This window comes from Anopheles funestus, chromosome 3RL (assembly GCF_943734845.2).
Source record: "Anopheles funestus chromosome 3RL, idAnoFuneDA-416_04, whole genome shotgun sequence".
In the NCBI taxonomy this organism is placed as follows: domain Eukaryota; kingdom Metazoa; phylum Arthropoda; class Insecta; order Diptera; family Culicidae; genus Anopheles; species Anopheles funestus.
In genome coordinates, this window is record NC_064599.1 from 78641349 (window position 1) to 78661126 (window position 19778).

The 19778-nt window shown below is 37.5% G+C and overlaps 1 long non-coding RNA gene across 5 annotated transcripts in view; it reads left to right on the top strand.

Annotated features, from left to right (window-relative positions):
• The window catches only part of LOC125767424 (uncharacterized), a 40834-nt gene extending 26129 nt beyond the window's left edge, over window positions 1-14705 (top strand). Inside the window, exons 2-3 of one of the 5 annotated variants that reach the window (XR_007418776.1) lie at window positions 8867-8907; window positions 14483-14705. This is a non-coding gene — a long non-coding RNA (uncharacterized LOC125767424). Of the gene's footprint in view, window positions 1-8866; window positions 8908-9811; window positions 10035-10526; window positions 10750-13051; window positions 13275-13766; window positions 13990-14482 lie in introns of those variants that run through there. The other 4 variants (XR_007418777.1, XR_007418774.1, XR_007418778.1 and 1 more) reach the window with 4 other exon arrangements.
• The last annotated feature ends 5073 nt before the right edge of the window (window positions 14706-19778 follow it).

A 19778-nucleotide genomic window follows, 5' to 3' on the forward strand; every position in this document is an offset into this window, starting at 1 on the left:
ATACAAATAATCGAAACTAAGCATATGAGTTGGGGGCACAGGGTGCACAATACGTTTCCAAAAACGCCCAACTTTACCACACATGAATGATCTTGCCAACCATCCCAACTGTAAGGCCCCCTAGTTCCAATCGTAGGTAACTCGTTAAAATTGCATCCCTTCTGACAGCCAAGGTCTAGGTCTGAGGTTGGTCTTCCACAAACATGAACCATAAATTCCCATGTCCTACAGGGGTTTTTCTCTCTTTGCTTTCTCTCCTCCCCAAACTCCCTTGCTCCGTTCTCTACTCTCGAAACTCCCTGTTACGTGTTCGCACTTTGACGCAGCCCGTGAAACAACCCGCTAGGCATCAAATGTCAGCACAGTGCAACATCATCAACCCTTGGCCTTTCGCGGTGCGTGACAGGACCGATGTTTCTAAGGCGCAGCGTACTGCGTGCTAGTTAGTCTACGCTCCATGATCGATCCCTTTTCAACGTCTCAGACACGATCGATCGATTGCATTCCCTTCTGTTGCCGGGGATCCAATTTGCAAACGACGGTCTGATGCTTTCCTTCGGAGACAGGCAGAAGACATGGATGCAACTATACTCACGATTGCTTTGGCTAGGAGTTGTGGACAACTCCAACGACATGTTTATGATCGGTGTGTGTTTTTGGGAGCATGGGAATTGGGTCGATGGGGCTGAAAGGATGTTTCGTATGCATGATTTTATTTCCCAATAACATACTGGCAGCTGCATTTTCCTACGGAACTCCTAAAGATTTGTTGGATGTTAAGACGATAAAAGATTAATTCTAGTTCTAGACAACCATTCGTGAAGAAAATCTGTAAATCCTACCTATATCCCGTACTTGTTTCTGACTTTAGAAAAAATCTTATTATAATCTTGCTACAATAGATTCCTTTCAGGACGACTTTACAAGCATCATTCTATGCTACAAAGTTTCAAGAATCAAATTCCGCTTATTCTTTTCGTGATTTATTTCTATTGTTAAGATCTCCAAAGGATAATCCTCTCTGTCCTGCGCCGCATGCAATAAACTTTTAATTAAATACACATTTGCGAATGTAAAACTGCTACAGAAAGAGATGGCCAAGTTAATCTCCAAGGAAGCAGTTCAGCAATAAAACGTAACTATAAAATGCTCCTCAACCATTTTCTGTGGTGTTATTGTGCTGGGATAAGAAATAAGATTCATTCAGTATGCAGTACTGACCGTACAGCGAGACAATTCTAAATCCATTCTGTCTATTCAACTGTGGCAAATTGTCATCAAATCATCGTAAATTTAACCTCCAATGCAACTCATCCGCTTACTAATGGAAGTTTGGTCCGGTTTGCCATGGCCGGAACACTATGAACTGCAACGTTCTACCAATCGTTCTTCCATCCGCCATTAGATGCTCTGACTTATTGGACATTTATTCTAGCAACTTCTACTGATGCTGAATGACTTTTATTCTTAGTTCGTTCGCATAATGAAGCATGTCGACTATTCGGTTCGGTGCTGGGTTGAGGAACTGTACCAACAATGTCCCACAGGACACGTCTTACGGACGGCAAGCAGATCTTCGAAGACGGTTGTGAATATTCATCAATTTTACGACGATGACACAGCTAATTGTGCACCAACGGGTGGCTCCTTTTGCCCACCGTGCGATGCAGTTCGACAGACGGATCGAAGCGTGCGTTGCACCCGGTGCACCGTAGCCACAACAATGGTGCAGCATTATTATCACCATATACGCATACAATGTGGTCTATTTGTTGAGCGATGCACTTGCAGCTGAAGACTGGCAGTTGTCCGTTGCCTTCGAGGGTTCAGGTCTTAAGTCATCATCGCCCACGGTGGAAGAGCGACGGCTGTTCATAAATTATCAAGCCCCGTTTGTGCATTGTAGTTTGTTGCGGTTTTATGTTGTTGCTGGTTGCTGCTATTGAAGATCTTATCCCTCACGGGAAGGTGCGAATACATCAGTACGTGCTGGATAAGAAACTTTCTGGGAAGATCGCACGTCTTCGAATGGGATCTTCCCAAACTATGGCTGAACTTTCAATTTCGTTCGGTAATATTTATACATGTAAATTGCCAGGTTCATCACTCAACGTCACCATCCCACATGGCCTTGGGATGATGTAGCCAGACATGGAGGTCATAAAATTACCGCTTGTGTGTGTGTGTGTGCACGCGCGTTGTCCAGCAGGAACAGTAAACAGGTTTGCTTCATACAGGGCTCAAAAATGTTGTCGAAAAGTGATCACGATCGACGCGGCTCCTAATGATCGGTTACGCGTCCTCGACAAGGCCACACGTAACGTCGGTGTAACTGCTCCTGAAGGGTTTATTTAACAAAAGAAAACATAACTTTGTATAAAAAAAATACGTATGTTAAGGTATTTGAGACTCCTGGCAGTAAACAGCTCGGAATCGAACCGAAGAAGAAGAAAAAACTCAACTCAGAAAACCGATCGATAATTGTTATAAATCAATAAGCTTTACCAGCTCATCAAGCAACAAGAAACTTAATGCCTAACCAGCTAAACAGCAAACCGATACAGGTAGCTTCCAGGTGATTGATGTTTCGTGTCGAGAGCGTGGGGCAGCCCGAAAAGATTGCACCACAAAAGAAATGCATTTCAAACCACCGAAACTGCTTATTTCGCTGAGCAAACCAGGTCTCTTGGAGCAGTTTTCGTGCCGAAATCGTTTAATCAAATTAACGTAGCCCTCGATTAGACGTCCCACGGGATGTTCCAGTTTGGAGCACAAATTATCTGCTAACCAACCTTAGCTCGATTGAAACAAAACAAAAAAAACGGGGGTTTGCTCCCCTTTTCGGAACAAAACAACAACAACAAAAAAGGGAGGTAGCCCTGAAGGGTGGTGCCTGCTTGTCATGTTTAGTTTCAGAGGTAGAAAGACGCATGCACAAGAATGTACAAATTGGATGGCTTTGGAAAATGTTAATGGTGATTGCATAGTGGAACGTTTGGGCTTCCTCTCCGTTCGCGCCACCAAGACAGGGCGGAAGGCGTTTGACCTTGCGCTGTAGCGCATGGAAGTGATGGTTTGTACGCGTACCACACGGCAAACGCATGATTTACATTCCTCCTTCTCCAACAGGGCACCAATGTACGATGAGCTATTCAAACCAGACGCGTTTTCCGCCAGCATTTATGAGTGACGAAATGATTTATTGAAGCGGTCAGCGTTGTGGGTGAAGGCGGCAGAGGTAGGGCACCAATTGCATCGATCGTCCCACTATTGCAGGGCGTTGCAATTGCACAAAAAAATCCCATCGGAAGGAATCGAAGGAGTCATCAAATTGGACTGCGCTTGTTCAACCTCCCGAGTACGATAAATTGTTCAACTTCTCACGGCGTACGGGTCACCCGCTGGGTGACTAATGGGAATGAGATGCTGCCAGCGCATGGCTTTGCACCACGTAACGATGTGATGTGCACTTTCTTTCGTATCGTTATTGGGGGTGAAGTTTGGCAAAACAAAACGGCGCAAAAGAACGGATTGGATTGAAGCTGTCAGAGGCATTGACGATTGTTACGTCAATGCGGGAATCGAACGGTTGGCATGCGTGCAGATCATTTGTTTCCCTGTGTCTAGTCATTATATAAGGTGTGTTTCTTTCGTTCTCTGTGGGTTCTGGTGCAATTTGCATATGAACATTTGTAAAACATGAACCCGAATGGAAAATATAACGTTGTTATACTAAATCATGTACTTCATTAGCTAAAAAACTGTTCATCACAACAAATATTGTAATTTTGTATCACAAATTGCATACTTTTAGGGTGTAATAATTTTATTTTAATTTTTCCTTCGCTTGTTGTGTTTGCACGGTGAATGTTTCATAGAAAGTGTGTCAAATTGGTCAAATACAAATTGCTTGCGATTTGTGCGTGTGTGTATGATCACTGAATCTGTCCGATCTTCACCATACCATCGATCGCATATGAAAAGTGAACAAAAGAATGCACCCGTGGCCATGAAAACCGAAAGCGAGAGAAATTAACTTTTATTGAATGCACCCAACCGAACCGATCTGCTTGGCGATCTTTTCTCACTGTTGGGACGGAACGCCGTACATCGCCATCCGTTAGAAGACGACGGTCCGCCACATACCTACTACATCTTGGTCGATTTTCTCTTCAATGAGTGTGTGTGTGTTTTTTGTTTTTCTATCACCACTCCTCCGGGCGTGTCGCGCTTTCTGTCAGCTCGTGATGTGAAACATGACCGCTTCCGATCAATTGTATCGCCATTGTTTTGGTGATGATAACAATGTGCCCTAGAAAAGGGTCCCCCGCAAAGGCGTGATGTGATAGAAAATGCATTTAGCAGCGTGATGGAAGAATAATTTAATTAACGTACGAACGAATGCACTCGAATGGGACAGATCAATCTTCGTCGCGCATTGTAGGGTGGTTGCATGGTGAAAATGTTACCTGCGGAGATGCACTCTTAATGAAAAGGGAAATTTTTCATCCTCTTATGAAGGTGAGAAAATGAAAAGTAAAACCCCCATACTGTTGAGGGGGATGAATCGTTGATGTAGAAAAAGTGTTCGATATGAAATGCAATCGTACGAGCGGAACCCATCGGTATGGAATTGTTTTCATATCGATCGCAAAGAGAAAAAGCTTGTTAAATGCTTCTGATATGTGGACTGTTGATAAAATTGATTTAATTTATGACGAAAAATAAATGTTACATTTTCTTCAAAAACTTTTTATTTATTTTAAATACATTTTTCAAAACACTTAATTAAATCAAACAAACCAACAATCTACATTTCGATAAAAATAAATTGTACGCATAAGCTATACGTATACCAAACAAGATATGAAGCAAAACCAAATAGAAACCGTTTTCTCATAAATCTAGAGCATCAGAGTAACGATCCGTGGTTGGGAAGTTTTCAATCAAGTAGAAAACGATTTAATTAAACCCTTTCTTCCGTACCATTAATGAGTGGGCGTTCCTTTAAAACACAAATCTCCAGCTGCATCAATTCCAACTGGAGCTTCCTCATCGTCTATTAGCAGGAAGTGTTGGAATGCAAATATCATACATTCTGAAAGCCCATTGCAACGATTTGTTCTGGCCGGTTAACGGGGTCGATTCTTTGCGCCAATCCATCCAAACACGAAACTGGACGCGAACCGAACGTGGCACCGCTTCACCGGCAAAGAATGGAAGCGTTTGGAAAATGCACCGTTCGAACCATAAATCCCATAAATACCGTCAATTACCCAGCTACACAATTGCCCCTTTTCCTCCTTTTTTTTAAAATTTATTGACCGTTCGCTAGCAAAAAAGAAGCTGGCTGTAAACGCACGGATCGGTCTTGAACTTGATCGTGGGGTCTCGGGGTCCCGCGGTCTAGCCTGGGTTGAGGTCGGTGCCAAATCAAACACTCCATCCAAGCACGAAACTAACAAATTAAAGAACAATAATAAACACACATATTTCACCCGAAGGGGGCCCGCTCGGCCTATCGGTTGCACTTCTGCATCCAAAGGTACGGCTGAGGTGGATGTAACCTTTGCGGTGCTAGGGAAGGAAAAGAGGAAAAGAATGAGCCATAAACTATGTAATCACCGCAATTATCCTGACCACATCGTTGGCACCGGAGCCACGTTTTACCGATCGGTTTTGATCGGTCCGGGCCGGGTGAATCGAACGATGGTTTATTTGGATATCGAAATCGGATTGGCCAAGCCGTGCGCAGTGGAATGCAATTCGATCCCCGATGCAAACCAGACACAAACAGACACACTAGTCGGCCAATCGTCAATCGTAACGGGAATAATGAAACATCGCTTTATGGGAGATCTATAAAAGGATCGGAAAATTAGGGGTGAACGAGTAAACATGCCCCAGTGGTGGAGTTTTATTTTTAAATGAAAAAAAATGAAGGATAAAAAAACGATATTTGACATTGCGGAGAGATCATACGGAGTAGTAAAACTGACAGTTAATCATGAGTAACAAAAACATTTAATTTTCTTTTACCTTTTACGTGGAATGTGATCGGAGGGAGTTAGGAAGTTAATTTTATATCCGATTTAACGCAGATTTATAAATAGAAGGAGCACATCTACCTTATGAGGACTGTTTCTGTATGCTTGGAGAAAGATTAGAGTATCATTAAAGGATATGTAACCTCTCTCTCTGTCAATTAATATTTTAATTAATTTATTTTATTCTATTTATTTTATTCAATGACCAGGCTTTATTTAAAAAAATAATTAAAGATAAATTAATAGTTCATGGTTGCGTGATTGCATATAATTTATTTGATAATGAGTTCAGTTTGACCACGCAGATCATTCCTTAAAAGTACTTTCAGACAATTGATGAATTAGTTAAATTTCCATGATTTTATCCCTAATTTTTTTTACAGTTTCCACCCAACAATGTTCAATCACACAAAATTTTGAAATAAACTTTTACGGCACGCCATCAACTTACCGACTCAAGGCTAAGACCACACCCAAACGGACCAGGACAGTTGCATAATTTATGCGCATTTCGCATTTCTTCATCAGCGTACACAATTAGTTAATTATGTATTTTACAACTATCGTACACAGTCCATACCCATCCGCGAACCTTCCCCGTCTCGCTAACGTGTCAAAAGATATATGACCGAAGCGTTTTAATATCGTTTTAAGCTGTAATTTCACTTCCATCCTTCGAAACAACATTGGGGCACAAGCTGGCAGGCATGATCCCGACACGATCGTCTTACCCATTTCTACCGTGCCATCCATGCCTTTTTTCCATCACACACACAGTTCTTCGGTGATGCAATTCTTGGATCGTTTCAGAAAGGCAAAAAAAACACATAACCGCGAAGAATTAATCCACAATATTTTTTACCCTCACTCGTCGGTTCCTTGCTCCTTGCTCTGCCATTTGATGCCACCGTAACGAGAGAGAGTTGGCCGGTGTTGGCGTTAGTAGCGCGCCGATCGGGTCCGGTCGATGATGTTTGATTATGAAATATGTTTGACGCGGAAAGGTACCGCCGTGGTGCGTCAGTTCGTTATGTTTGTGTGTTGGTGGGGCAGCAAGAAAGGGATGCTTTTTTTTTACAAGCAAAACACCCTGCCCTCGCTTAGTCGGTCACTGCCGATTGGGTTATGGCATCACAGTGGCGGAATGCAATTCCTGCCCGTAATCGATTGGAGGGAAAACTCGGTTAATCTGGGAACGAAATTTCGTTTTGGGGTGAAGCAGGGATGTGTTGATTAGTGTAGCGCACGCGTGTGTGGGTTGGTGGGTGGTGCATAACCATGCCGAGCCGCCAGATTGCGTGAAGCGTATGCTAATTCGGTTCAGTACCCGTCTGTTCGGTTCAATTGATGCTTCGTGAAGGAAGGGGTTGAAAGAAAGAAAAAAAAACCTAATCGATGTGTCGATAAACTGCGTGGTGCCACCATGATGGGGTAGGTTTAAAGCCACCCAAGTAGTTGATCCATTAGGCAAGGAAAAAAGCCGTATAACGTTAAAAGGATGGATATGATATGTTGATGGTTAATAAACGATCTCGGTCTCGGATCTCGGTTACCATAATTTTGAAGATACTATGTCGATTCATTCAAACCAAGACAAACTGTAATTTATATTATCATTTTTTTATTATTCTACTAATTCATCTATTCTATCCGCCTCTCCTTAAGAGATTTATATTTTTTTTATCTTTTTACAATTTTATATTATTTCTTTATTAAAAGCATTGTTTGAGTGAAAACAAACTCATTGCAACCAATTGGCATTAAAATAAATCAATTTAATTTTTTTTGCAAAATTTCTCAAAAAAATGGCAAGGGGTAAGCCTTATGAAATTTTCGAATTGAAAATATTTTGAAAATTTTTTTCTCATTTTTTACTCTTTTTTAATTTAAAGCATTATTTGAGTGAAAAGAAACTTATTGCAACAAATTCCCATTCAAATATATCACATTTATAAATTTTGCTACATTAGTGAAAAATGAGGAAAATTTTACATTTTCACAAACAGGGTATGGAACTTGGTTCCTCGAATAACTTCTGGCACAGACATCTGAGGGCATGGCCGTTCGAGAAGAAAATGTAGCCATTGGTGCCATCTATCGACCACAGGTTAAAGATTGGCGATCCGTTGGATACCGACCGAGTTATAGGCAAAACTTGGTGCAAAAATGAGCCTTATGAAATTTTCAAATTTATAGATTTTTTAAATTTTTTATTATTTTTCACTTTTTTTTTGTTTAAAGCATTGTTTGAGTGAAAACAAACTCATTGCAACCAATTGGCATTAAAATAAATCAATTTAAATTTTTTTGCAAAATTTCTCAAAAAATGGCAAGGGGTACCCCTTATGAAATTTTCGAGTTGAAAATTTTTTGAAATCTTTTTTCTGATTTTTTATTCTTTTTTTAATTTACAGGATTATTTGAGTGAAAATAAACTCATTGCAACAAATTCCCATTAAAATATATCACATTTATAAATTTTGCTACATTGGTGAAAAATGAGGAAAGTTTTACATTTTTTCAAACAGGGTAAGGAACTTGGTTCCTCGAATAACTTCTGGCACAGACATCTGAGGGCATGGCCGTTCATGAAGAAAATGTAGCCATTGGTGCCATCTATTGACCACAAGTTAAAGATTGGCGATCCGTTGGGTACCGACCGAGTTATAGGTAAAAGTTGGTGCAAAAATTAGGAAAATTTTACATTTTCTCAAACAGGGTAAGGAACTTGGTTCCTCGAATAACTTCTGGCACAGACATCTGAGGGCATGGACGTCCAAGAAGAAAATGTAGCCATTGGTGTCATCTATCGACCACAGGTTAAAAATTGGCGATCCGTTGGATACCGACCGAGTTATAGGTAAAACTTGGTGCAAAAATGAAGAAAATTTTACATTTTCTCAAACAGGGTAAGGAACTTGGTTCCTCGAATAACTTCTGGCACAGACATCTGAGGGCATGGCCGTCCAAGAAGAAAATATAGCCATTGGTGCCATCTATCGACCACAAGTTAAAGATTGGCGATCCGTTGGGTACCGACCGAGTTATAGGTACAACTTAGTGCAAAAATGAGGAAAATTTTACATTTTCTCAAACAGGGTATGGAACTTGGTTCCTCGAATAACTTCTGGCACAGACATCTCAGGGCATGGCCGTCCAAGAAGAAAATGTAGCCATTGGTGTCATCTATTGACCACAAGTTAAAGATTGGCGATCCGTTAAATACCGACCGAGTTATAGGCAAAACTTGGTGCAAAAATGGGCCTTATGAAATTTACAAGTTTATAGATTTTTTACATTTTTTTATTATTTTTCACTCTTTTTTTTGTTTAAAGCATTGTTTGGGTGAAAACAAACTCATTGCAACCAATTGGCATTAAAATAAATCAATTAAAATTTTTTTGCAAAATTTCTCAAAAAAATGGCAAGGGGTACCCCTTATGAAATTTTCGAGTTGAAAATTTTTTGAAATTTTTTTCTGATTTTTTATTCTTTTTTTAATTTACAGGATTATTTGAGTGAAAATAAACTCATTGCAACAAATTCCCATTAAAATATATCACATTTATAAATTTTGCTACATTGGTGAAAAATAAGGAAAATTTTACATTTTTTCAAACAGGGTAAGGAACTTGGTTCCTCGAATAACTTCTGGCACAGACATCTGAGAGCATGGCCTTCCAAGAAGAAAATGTAGCCATTGGTGCCATCTATCGACCACAAGTTAAAGATTGGCGATCCGTTGGGTACCGACCGAGTTATAGGTAAAAGTTGGTGCAAAAATGAGGAAAATTTTACATTTTCTCAAACAGGGTAAGGAACTTGGTTCCTCGAATAACTTCTGGCACAGACATCTCAGGGCATGGCCGTCCATGAAGAAAATGTAGCCATTGGTGTCATCTATCGACCACAAGTTAAAGATTGGCGATCCGTTAAATACCGACCGAGTTATAGGCAAAACTTGGTGCAAAAATGGGCCTTATGAAATTTACAAGTTTATAGATTTTTTACATTTTTTTATTATTTTTCACTCTGTTTTTTGTTTAAAGCATTGTTTGGGTGAAAACAAACTCATTGCAACCAATTGGCATTAAAATAAATCAATTAAAATTGTTTTGCAAAATTTCTCAAAAAAATGGCAAGGGGTACCCCTTATGAAATTTTCGAGTTGAAAATTTTTTGAAATCTTTTTTCTGATTTTTTATTCTTTTTTTAATTTACAGGATTATTTGAGTGAAAATAAACTCATTGCAACAAATTCCCATTAAAATATATCACATTTATAAATTTTGCTACATTGGTGAAAAATGAGGAAAATTTTACATTTTTTCAAACAGGGTAAGGAACTTGGTTCCTCGAATAACTTCTGGCACAGACATCTGAGAGCATGGCCGTCCAAGAAGAAAATGTAGCCATTGGTGCCATCTATCGACCACAAGTTAAAGATTGGCGATCCGTTGGGTACCGACCGAGTTATAGGTAAAAGTTGGTGCAAAAATGAGGAAAATTTTACATTTTCTCAAACAGGGTATGGAACTTGGTTCCTCGAATAACTTCTGGCACAGACATCTCAGGGCATGGCCGTCCATGAAGAAAATGTAGCCATTGGTGTCATCTATCGACCACAAGTTAAAGATTGGCGATCCGTTAAATACCGACCGAGTTATAGGCAAAACTTGGTGCAAAAATGGGCCTTATGAAATTTACAAGTTTATAGATTTTTTACATTTTTTTATTATTTTTCACTCTTTTTTCTGTTTAAAGCATTGTTTGGGTGAAAACAAACTCATTGCAACCAATTGGCATTAAAATAAATCAATTAAAATTTTTTTGCAAAATTTCTCAAAAAAATGGCAAGGGGTACCCCTTATGAAATTTTCGAGTTGAAAATTTTTTGAAATTTTTTTTCTGATTTTTTATTCTTTCTTTAATTTACAGGATTATTTGAGTGAAAATAAACTCATTGCAACAAATTCCCATTAAAATATATCACATTTATAAATTTTGCTACATTGGTGAAAAATGAGGAAAATTTTACATTTTTTCAAACAGGGTAAGGAACTTGGTTCCTCGAATAACTTCTGGCACAGACATCTGAGAGCATGGCCGTCTAAGAAGAAAATGTAGCCATTGGTGCCATCTATCGATCACAAGTTAAAGATTGGCGATCCGTTGGGTACCGACCGAGTTATAGGTAAAAGTTGGTGCAAAAATGAGGAAAATTTTACATTTTCTCAAACAGGGTAAGGAACTTGATTCCTCAAATAACTTCTGGCACAGACATCTCAGGGCATGGCCGTCCAAGAAGAAAATGTAGCCATTGGTGTCATCTATCGACCACAAGTTAAAGATTGGCGATCCGTTAAATACCGACCGAGTTATAGGCAAAACTTGGTGCAAAAATGGGCCTTATGAAATTTACAAGTTTATAGATTTTTTACATTTTTTTATTATTTTTCACTCTTTTTTCTGTTTAAAGCATTGTTTGGGTGAAAACAAACTCATTGCAACCAATTGGCATTAAAATAAATCAATTAAAATTTTTTTGCAAAATTTCTCAAAAAAATGGCAAGGGGTACCCCTTATGAAATTTTCGAGTTGAAAATTTTTTGAAATTTTTTTTCTGATTTTTTATTCTTTCTTTAATTTACAGGATTATTTGAGTGAAAATAAACTCATTGCAACCAATTCCTATTAAAATATATCACATTTATAAATTTTGCTACATTGGTGAAAAATGAGGAAAATTTTACATTTTTTCAAACAGGGTAAGGAACTTGGTTCCTCGAATAACTTCTGGCACAGACATCTGAGAGCATGGCCGTCCAAGAAGAAAATGTAGCCATTGGTGCCATCTATCGACCACAAGTTAAAAATTGGCGATCCGTTGGATACCGACCGAGTTATAGGCAAAACTTATTGCAAAAATGAGGAAAATTTTACATTTTCTCAAACAGGGTAAGGAACTTGGTTCCTCGAATAACTTCTGGCACAGACATCTGAGGGCATGGCCGTCCATGAAGAAAATGTAGCCATTGGTGTCATCTATCGACCACAAGTTAAAGATTGGCGATTCGTTGGATACCGACCAAGTTATAGGTAAAAGTTGGTGCAAAAATGAAGAAAATTTTACATTTTCTCAAACAGGGTAAGGAACTTGGTTCCTCGAATAACTTCTGGCACAGACATCTGAGGGCATGGCCGTCCAAGAAGAAAATGTAGCCATTGGTGTCATCTATTGACCACAAGTTAAAGATTGGCGATCCGTTGGGTACCGACCGAGTTATAGGTAAAACTTGGTGCAAAAATGAGGAAAATTTTACATTTTCTCAAACAGGGTAAGGAACTTTTTTCCCCGAATAACTTCTGGCACAGACATCTGAGGGCATGGCCGTCCAAGAAGAAAATGTAGCCATTGGTGTCATCTATCGACCACAAGTTAAAGATTGGCGATCCGTTAAATACCGACCGAGTTATAGGCAAAACTTGGTGCAAAAATGGGCCTTATGAAATTTACAAGTTTATAGATTTTTTACATTTTTTTATTATTTTTCACTCTTTTTTTTGTTTAAAGCATTGTTTGGGTGAAAACAAACTCATTGCAACCAATTGGCATTAAAATAAATCAATTAAAATTTTTTTGCAAAATTTCTCAAAAAAATGGCAAGGGGTACCCCTTATGAAATTTTCGAGTTGAAAATTTTTTGAAATTTTTTTTCTGATTTTTTATTCTTTTTTTAATTTACAGGATTATTTGAGTGAAAATAAACTCATTGCAACAAATTCCCATTAAAATATATCACATTTATAAATTTTGCTACATTGGTGAAAAATAAGGAAAATTTTACATTTTTTCAAACAGGATAAGGAACTTGGTTCCTCGAATAACTTCTGGCACAGACATCTGAGAGCATGGCCTTCCAAGAAGAAAATGTAGCCATTGGTGCCATCTATCGACCACAAGTTAAAGATTGGCGATCCGTTGGGTACCGACCGAGTTATAGGTAAAAGTTGGTGCAAAAATGAGGAAAATTTTACATTTTCTCAAACAGGGTAAGGAACTTGGTTCCTCGAATAACTTCTGGCACAGACATCTCAGGGCATGGCCGTCCATGAAGAAAATGTAGCCATTGGTGTCATCTATCGACCACAAGTTAAAGATTGGCGATCCGTTAAATACCGACCGAGTTATAGGCAAAACTTGGTGCAAAAATGGGCCTTATGAAATTTACAAGTTTATAGATTTTTTACATTTTTTTATTATTTTTCACTCTGTTTTTTGTTTAAAGCATTGTTTGGGTGAAAACAAACTCATTGCAACCAATTGGCATTAAAATAAATCAATTAAAATTGTTTTGCAAAATTTCTCAAAAAAATGGCAAGGGGTACCCCTTATGAAATTTTCGAGTTGAAAATTTTTTGAAATTTTTTTTCTGATTTTTTATTCTTTTTTTAATTTACAGGATTATTTGAGTGAAAATAAACTCATTGCAACAAATTCCCATTAAAATATATCACATTTATAAATTTTGCTACATTGGTGAAAAATGAGGAAAATTTTACATTTTTTCAAACAGGGTAAGGAACTTGGTTCCTCGAATAACTTCTGGCACAGACATCTGAGAGCATGGCCGTCCAAGAAGAAAATGTAGCCATTGGTGCCATCTATCGACCACAAGTTAAAGATTGGCGATCCGTTGGGTACCGACCGAGTTATAGGTAAAAGTTGGTGCAAAAATGAGGAAAATTTTACATTTTCTCAAACAGGGTATGGAACTTGGTTCCTCGAATAACTTCTGGCACAGACATCTCAGGGCATGGCCGTCCATGAAGAAAATGTAGCCATTGGTGTCATCTATCGACCACAAGTTAAAGATTGGCGATCCGTTAAATACCGACCGAGTTATAGGCAAAACTTGGTGCAAAAATGGGCCTTATGAAATTTACAAGTTTATAGATTTTTTACATTTTTTTATTATTTTTCACTCTTTTTTCTGTTTAAAAGCATTGTTTGGGTGAAAACAAACTCATTGCAACCAATTGGCATTAAAATAAATCAATTAAAATTGTTTTGCAAAATTTCTCAAAAAAATGGCAAGGGGTACCCCTTATGAAATTTTCGAGTTGAAAATTTTTTGAAATTTTTTTTCTGATTTTTTATTCTTTTTTTAATTTACAGGATTATTTGAGTGAAAATAAACTCATTGCAACAAATTCCCATTAAAATATATCACATTTATAAATTTTGCTACATTGGTGAAAAATGAGGAAAATTTTACATTTTTTCAAACAGGGTAAGGAACTTGGTTCCTCGAATAACTTCTGGCACAGACATCTGAGAGCATGGCCGTCCAAGAAGAAAATGTAGCCATTGGTGCCATCTATCGACCACAAGTTAAAGATTGGCGATCCGTTGGGTACCGACCGAGTTATAGGTAAAAGTTGGTGCAAAAATGAGGAAAATTTTACATTTTCTCAAACAGGGTATGGAACTTGGTTCCTCGAATAACTTCTGGCACAGACATCTCAGGGCATGGCCGTCCATGAAGAAAATGTAGCCATTGGTGTCATCTATCGACCACAAGTTAAAGATTGGCGATCCGTTAAATACCGACCGAGTTATAGGCAAAACTTGGTGCAAAAATGGGCCTTATGAAATTTACAAGTTTATAGATTTTTTACATTTTTTTATTATTTTTCACTCTTTTTTCTGTTTAAAGCATTGTTTGGGTGAAAACAAACTCATTGCAACCAATTGGCATTAAAATAAATCAATTAAAATTTTTTTGCAAAATTTCTCAAAAAAATGGCAAGGGGTACCCCTTATGAAATTTTCGAGTTGAAAATTTTTTGAAATTTTTTTTCTGATTTTTTATTCTTTTTTTAATTTAGAGGATTATTTGAGTGAAAATAAACTCATTGCAACAAATTCCCATTAAAATATATCACATTTATAAATTTTGCTACATTGGTGAAAAATGAGGAAAATTTTACATTTTTTCAAACAGGGTAAGGAACTTGGTTCCTCGAATAACTTCTGGCACAGACATCTGAGAGCATGGCCGTCTAAGAAGAAAATGTAGCCATTGGTGCCATCTATCGACCACAAGTTAAAGATTGGCGATCCGTTGGGTACCGACCGAGTTATAGGTAAAACTTGGTGCAAAAATGAGGAAAATTTTACATTTTCTCAAACAGGGTAAGGAACTTGATTCCTCAAATAACTTCTGGCACAGACATCTCAGGGCATGGCCGTCCATGAAGAAAATGTAGCCATTGGTGTCATCTATCGACCACAAGTTAAAGATTGGCGATCCGTTAAATACCGACCGAGTTATAGGCAAAACTTGGTGCAAAAATGGGCCTTATGAAATTTACAAGTTTATAGATTTTTTACATTTTTTTATTATTTTTCACTCTTTTTTCTGTTTAAAGCATTGTTTGGGTGAAAACAAACTCATTGCAACCAATTGGCATTAAAATAAATCAATTAAAATTTTTTTGCAAAATTTCTCAAAAAAATGGCAAGGGGTACCCCTTATGAAATTTTCGAGTTGAAAATTTTTTGAAATTTTTTTTCTGATTTTTTATTCTTTCTTTAATTTACAGGATTATTTGAGTGAAAATAAACTCATTGCAACCAATTCCTATTAAAATATATCACATTTATAAATTTTGCTACATTGGTGAAAAATGAGGAAAATTTTACATTTTTTCAAACAGGGTAAGGAACTTGGTTCCTCGAATAACTTCTGGCACAGACATCTGAGAGCATGGCCGTCCAAGAAGAAAATGTAGCCATTGGTGCCATCTATCGACCACAAGTTAAAAATTGGCGATCCGTTGGATACCGACCGAGTTATAGGCAAAACTTATTGCAAAAATGAGGAAAATTTTACATTTTCTCAAACAGGGTAAGGAACTTGGTTCCTCGAATAACTTCTGGCACAGACATCTGAGGGCATGGCCGTCCAAGAAGAAAATGTAGCCATTGGTGTCATCTATCGACCACAAGTTAAAGATTGGCGATCCGTTGGGTACCGACCAAGTTATAGGTAAAAGTTGGTGCAAAAATGAAGAAAATTTTACATTTTCTCAAACAGGGTAAGGAACTTGGTTCCTCGAATAACTTCTGGCACAGACATCTGAGGGCATGGCCGTCCATGAAGAAAATGTCGCCATTGGTGTCATCTATTGACCACAAGTTAAAGATTGGCGATCCGTTGGGTACCGACCGAGTTATAGGTAAAAGTTGGTGCAAAAATGAGGAAAATTTTACATTTTCTCAAACAGGGTAAGGAACTTTTTTCCCCGAATAACTTCTGGCACAGACATCTGAGGGCATGGCCGTCCAAGAAGAAAATGTAGCCATTGGTGCCATCTATTGACCACAAGTTAAAAATTGGCGATCCGTTGGATACCGACCGAGTTATAGGTAAAACTTGGTGCAAAAATGAGGAAAATTTTACATTTTCACAAACAGGGTAAGGAACTTGGTTCCTCGAATAACTTCTGGCACAGACATCTCAGGGCATGGCCGTCCAAGAAGAAAATGTAGCCATTGGTGTCATCTATCGACCACAGGTTAAAAATTGGCGATCCGTTGGATACCGACCGAGTTATAGGCAAAACTTGGTGCAAAAATGGGCCTTATGAAATTTACAAATTTATAGATTTTTTACATTTTTTTATTATTTTTCACTCTGCTTTTGTTTAAAGCATTGTTTGAGTGAAAACAAACTCATTGCAACCAATTGGCATTAAAATAAACCAATTAAATTTTTTTTGCAAAATTTCTCAAAAAAATGGCAAGGGGTACCCCTTATGAAATTTTCGAGTTGAAAATTTTTTGAAATTTTTTTTCTGATTTTTTATTCTTTTTTTAATTTACAGGATTATTTGAGTGAAAATAAACTCATTGCAACAAATTCCCATTAAAATATATCACATTTATAAATTTTGCTACATTGGTGAAAAATGAGGAAAATTTTACATTTTTTCAAACAGGGTAAGGAACTTGGTTCCTCGAATAACTTCTGGCACAGACATCTGAGAGCATGGCCGTCCAAAAAGAAAATGTAGCCATTGGTGCCATCTATCGACCACAAGTTAAAGATTGGCGATCCGTTGGGTACCGACCGAGTTATAGGTACAACTTAGTGCAAAAATGTAGAAAATTTTACATTTTCTCAAACAGGGTAAGGAACTTGGTTCCTCGAATAACTTCTGGCACAGACATCTCAGGGCATGGCCGTCCAAGAAGAAAATGTAGCCATTGGTGTCATCTATCGACCACAAGTTAAAGATTGGCGATCCGTTAAATACCGACCGAGTTATAGGCAAAACTTGGTGCAAAAATGGGCCTTATGAAATTTTCAAGTTTATAGATTTTTTACATTTTTTTATTATTTTTCACTCTTTTTTTTTTGTTTAAAGCATTGTTTGAGTGAAAACAAACTCATTGCAACCAATTGGCATTAAAATAAATCAATTAAAATTTTTTTGCAAAATTTCTCAAAAAAATGGCAAGGGGTACCCCTTATGAAATTTTCGAGTTGAAAATTTTTTGAAATTTTTTTTCTGATTTTTTATTCTTTTTTAAATTTACAGGATTATTTGAGTGAAAATAAACTCATTGCAACAAATTCCCATTAAAATATATCACATTTATAAATTTTGCTACATTGGTGAAAAATGAGGAAAATTTTACATTTTTTCAAACAGGGTAAGGAACTTGGTTCCTCGAATAACTTCTGGCACAGACATCTGAGAGCATGGCCTTCCAAGAAGAAAATGTAGCCATTGGTGCCATCTATCGACCACAAGTTAAAGATTGGCGATCCGTTGGGTACCGACCGAGTTATAGGTAAAAGTTGGTGCAAAAATGAGGAAAATTTTACATTTTCTCAAACAGGGTAAGGAACTTGATTCCTCGAATAACTTCTGGCACAGACATCTCAGGGCATGGCCGTCCATGAAGAAAATGTAGCCATTGGTGTCATCTATCGACCACAAGTTAAAAATTGGCGATCCGTTAAATACCGACCGAGTTATAGGCAAAACTTGGTGCAAAAATGGGCCTTATGAAATTTACAAGTTTTTTAGATTTTTTACATTTTTTTTATTATTTTTCACTCTTTTTTTTGTTTAAAGCATTGTTTGGGTGAAAACAAACTCATTGCAACCAATTGGCATTAAAATTCAATCAATTAAAATTTTTTTGCAAAATTTCTCAAAAAAATGGCAAGGGGTACCCCTTATGAAATTTTCGAGTTGAAAATTTTTTGAAATTTTTTTTCTGATTTTTTATTCTTTTTTTAATTTACAGGATTATTTGAGTGAAAATAAACTCATTGCAACAAATTCCCATTAAAATATATCACATTTATAAATTTTGCTACATTGGTGAAAAATGAGGAAAATTTTACATTTTTTCAAACAGGGTAAGGAACTTGGTTCCTCGAATAACTTCTGGCACAGACATCTGAGAGCATGGCCGTCCAAGAAGAAAATGTAGCCATTGGTGCCATCTATCGACCACAAGTTAAAAATTGGCGATCCGTTGGGCACCAACCGAGTTATAGGCAAAACTGGGTGCAAAATTGAGGAAAATTTTACATTTTCTCAAACAGGGTAAGGAACTTGGTTCCTCGAATAACTTCTGGCACAGACATCTGAGGGCATGGCCGTCCATGAAGAAAATGTAGCCATTGGTGTCATCTATCGACCACAAGTTAAAGATTGGCGATCCGATGGATACCGACCAAGTTATAGGTAAAAGTTGGTGCAAAAATGAAGAAAATTTTACATTTTCTCAAACAGGGTAAGGAACTTGGTTCCTCGAATAACTTCTGGCACAGACATCTGAGGGCATGGCCGTCCAAGAAGAAAATGTAGCCATTGGTGTCATCTATTGACCACAAGTTAAAGATTGGCGATCCGTTGGATACCGACCGAGTTATAGGCAAAACTTATTGCAAAAATGAGGAAAATTTTACATTTTCTCAAACAGGGTATGGAACTTTTTTCCTCGAATAACTTCTGGCACAGACATCTGAGGGCATGACCGTCCAAGAAGAAAATGTAGCCATTGGTGCCATCTATTGACCACAAGTTAAAGATTGGCGATCCGTTGGGTACCGACCGAGTTATAGGTAAAACTTGGTGCAAAAATGAGGAAAATTTTACATTTTCTCAAACAGGGTAAGGAACTTGGTTCCTCGAATAACTTCTGGCACAGACATCTCAGGGCATGGCCGTCCAAGAAGAAAATGTAGCCATTGGTGCCATCTATCGACCACAGGTTAAAAATTGGCGATCCGTTGGATACCGACCGAGTTATAGGCAAAACTTGGTGCAAAAATGGGCCTTATGAAATTTACAAATTTATAGATTTTTTACATTTTTTTATTATTTTTCACTCTTTTTTCTGTTTAAAGCATTGTTTGGGTGAAAACAAACTCATTGCAAACAAATGGGCTTTAAAATTCAATCAATTAAAATTGTTTTGCAAAATTTCTCAAAAAAATGGCAAGGGCCTTATGAAATTTTCGAGTTGAAAATTTTTTGAAATTTTTTTTCTGATTTTTTATTCTTTTTTTAATTTACAGGATTATTTGAGTGAAAATAAACTCATTGCAACAAATTCCCATTAAAATATATCACATTTAAAAATTTTGCTACATTGGTGAAAAATGAGGAAAATTTTACAGTTTTTCAAACAGGGTAAGG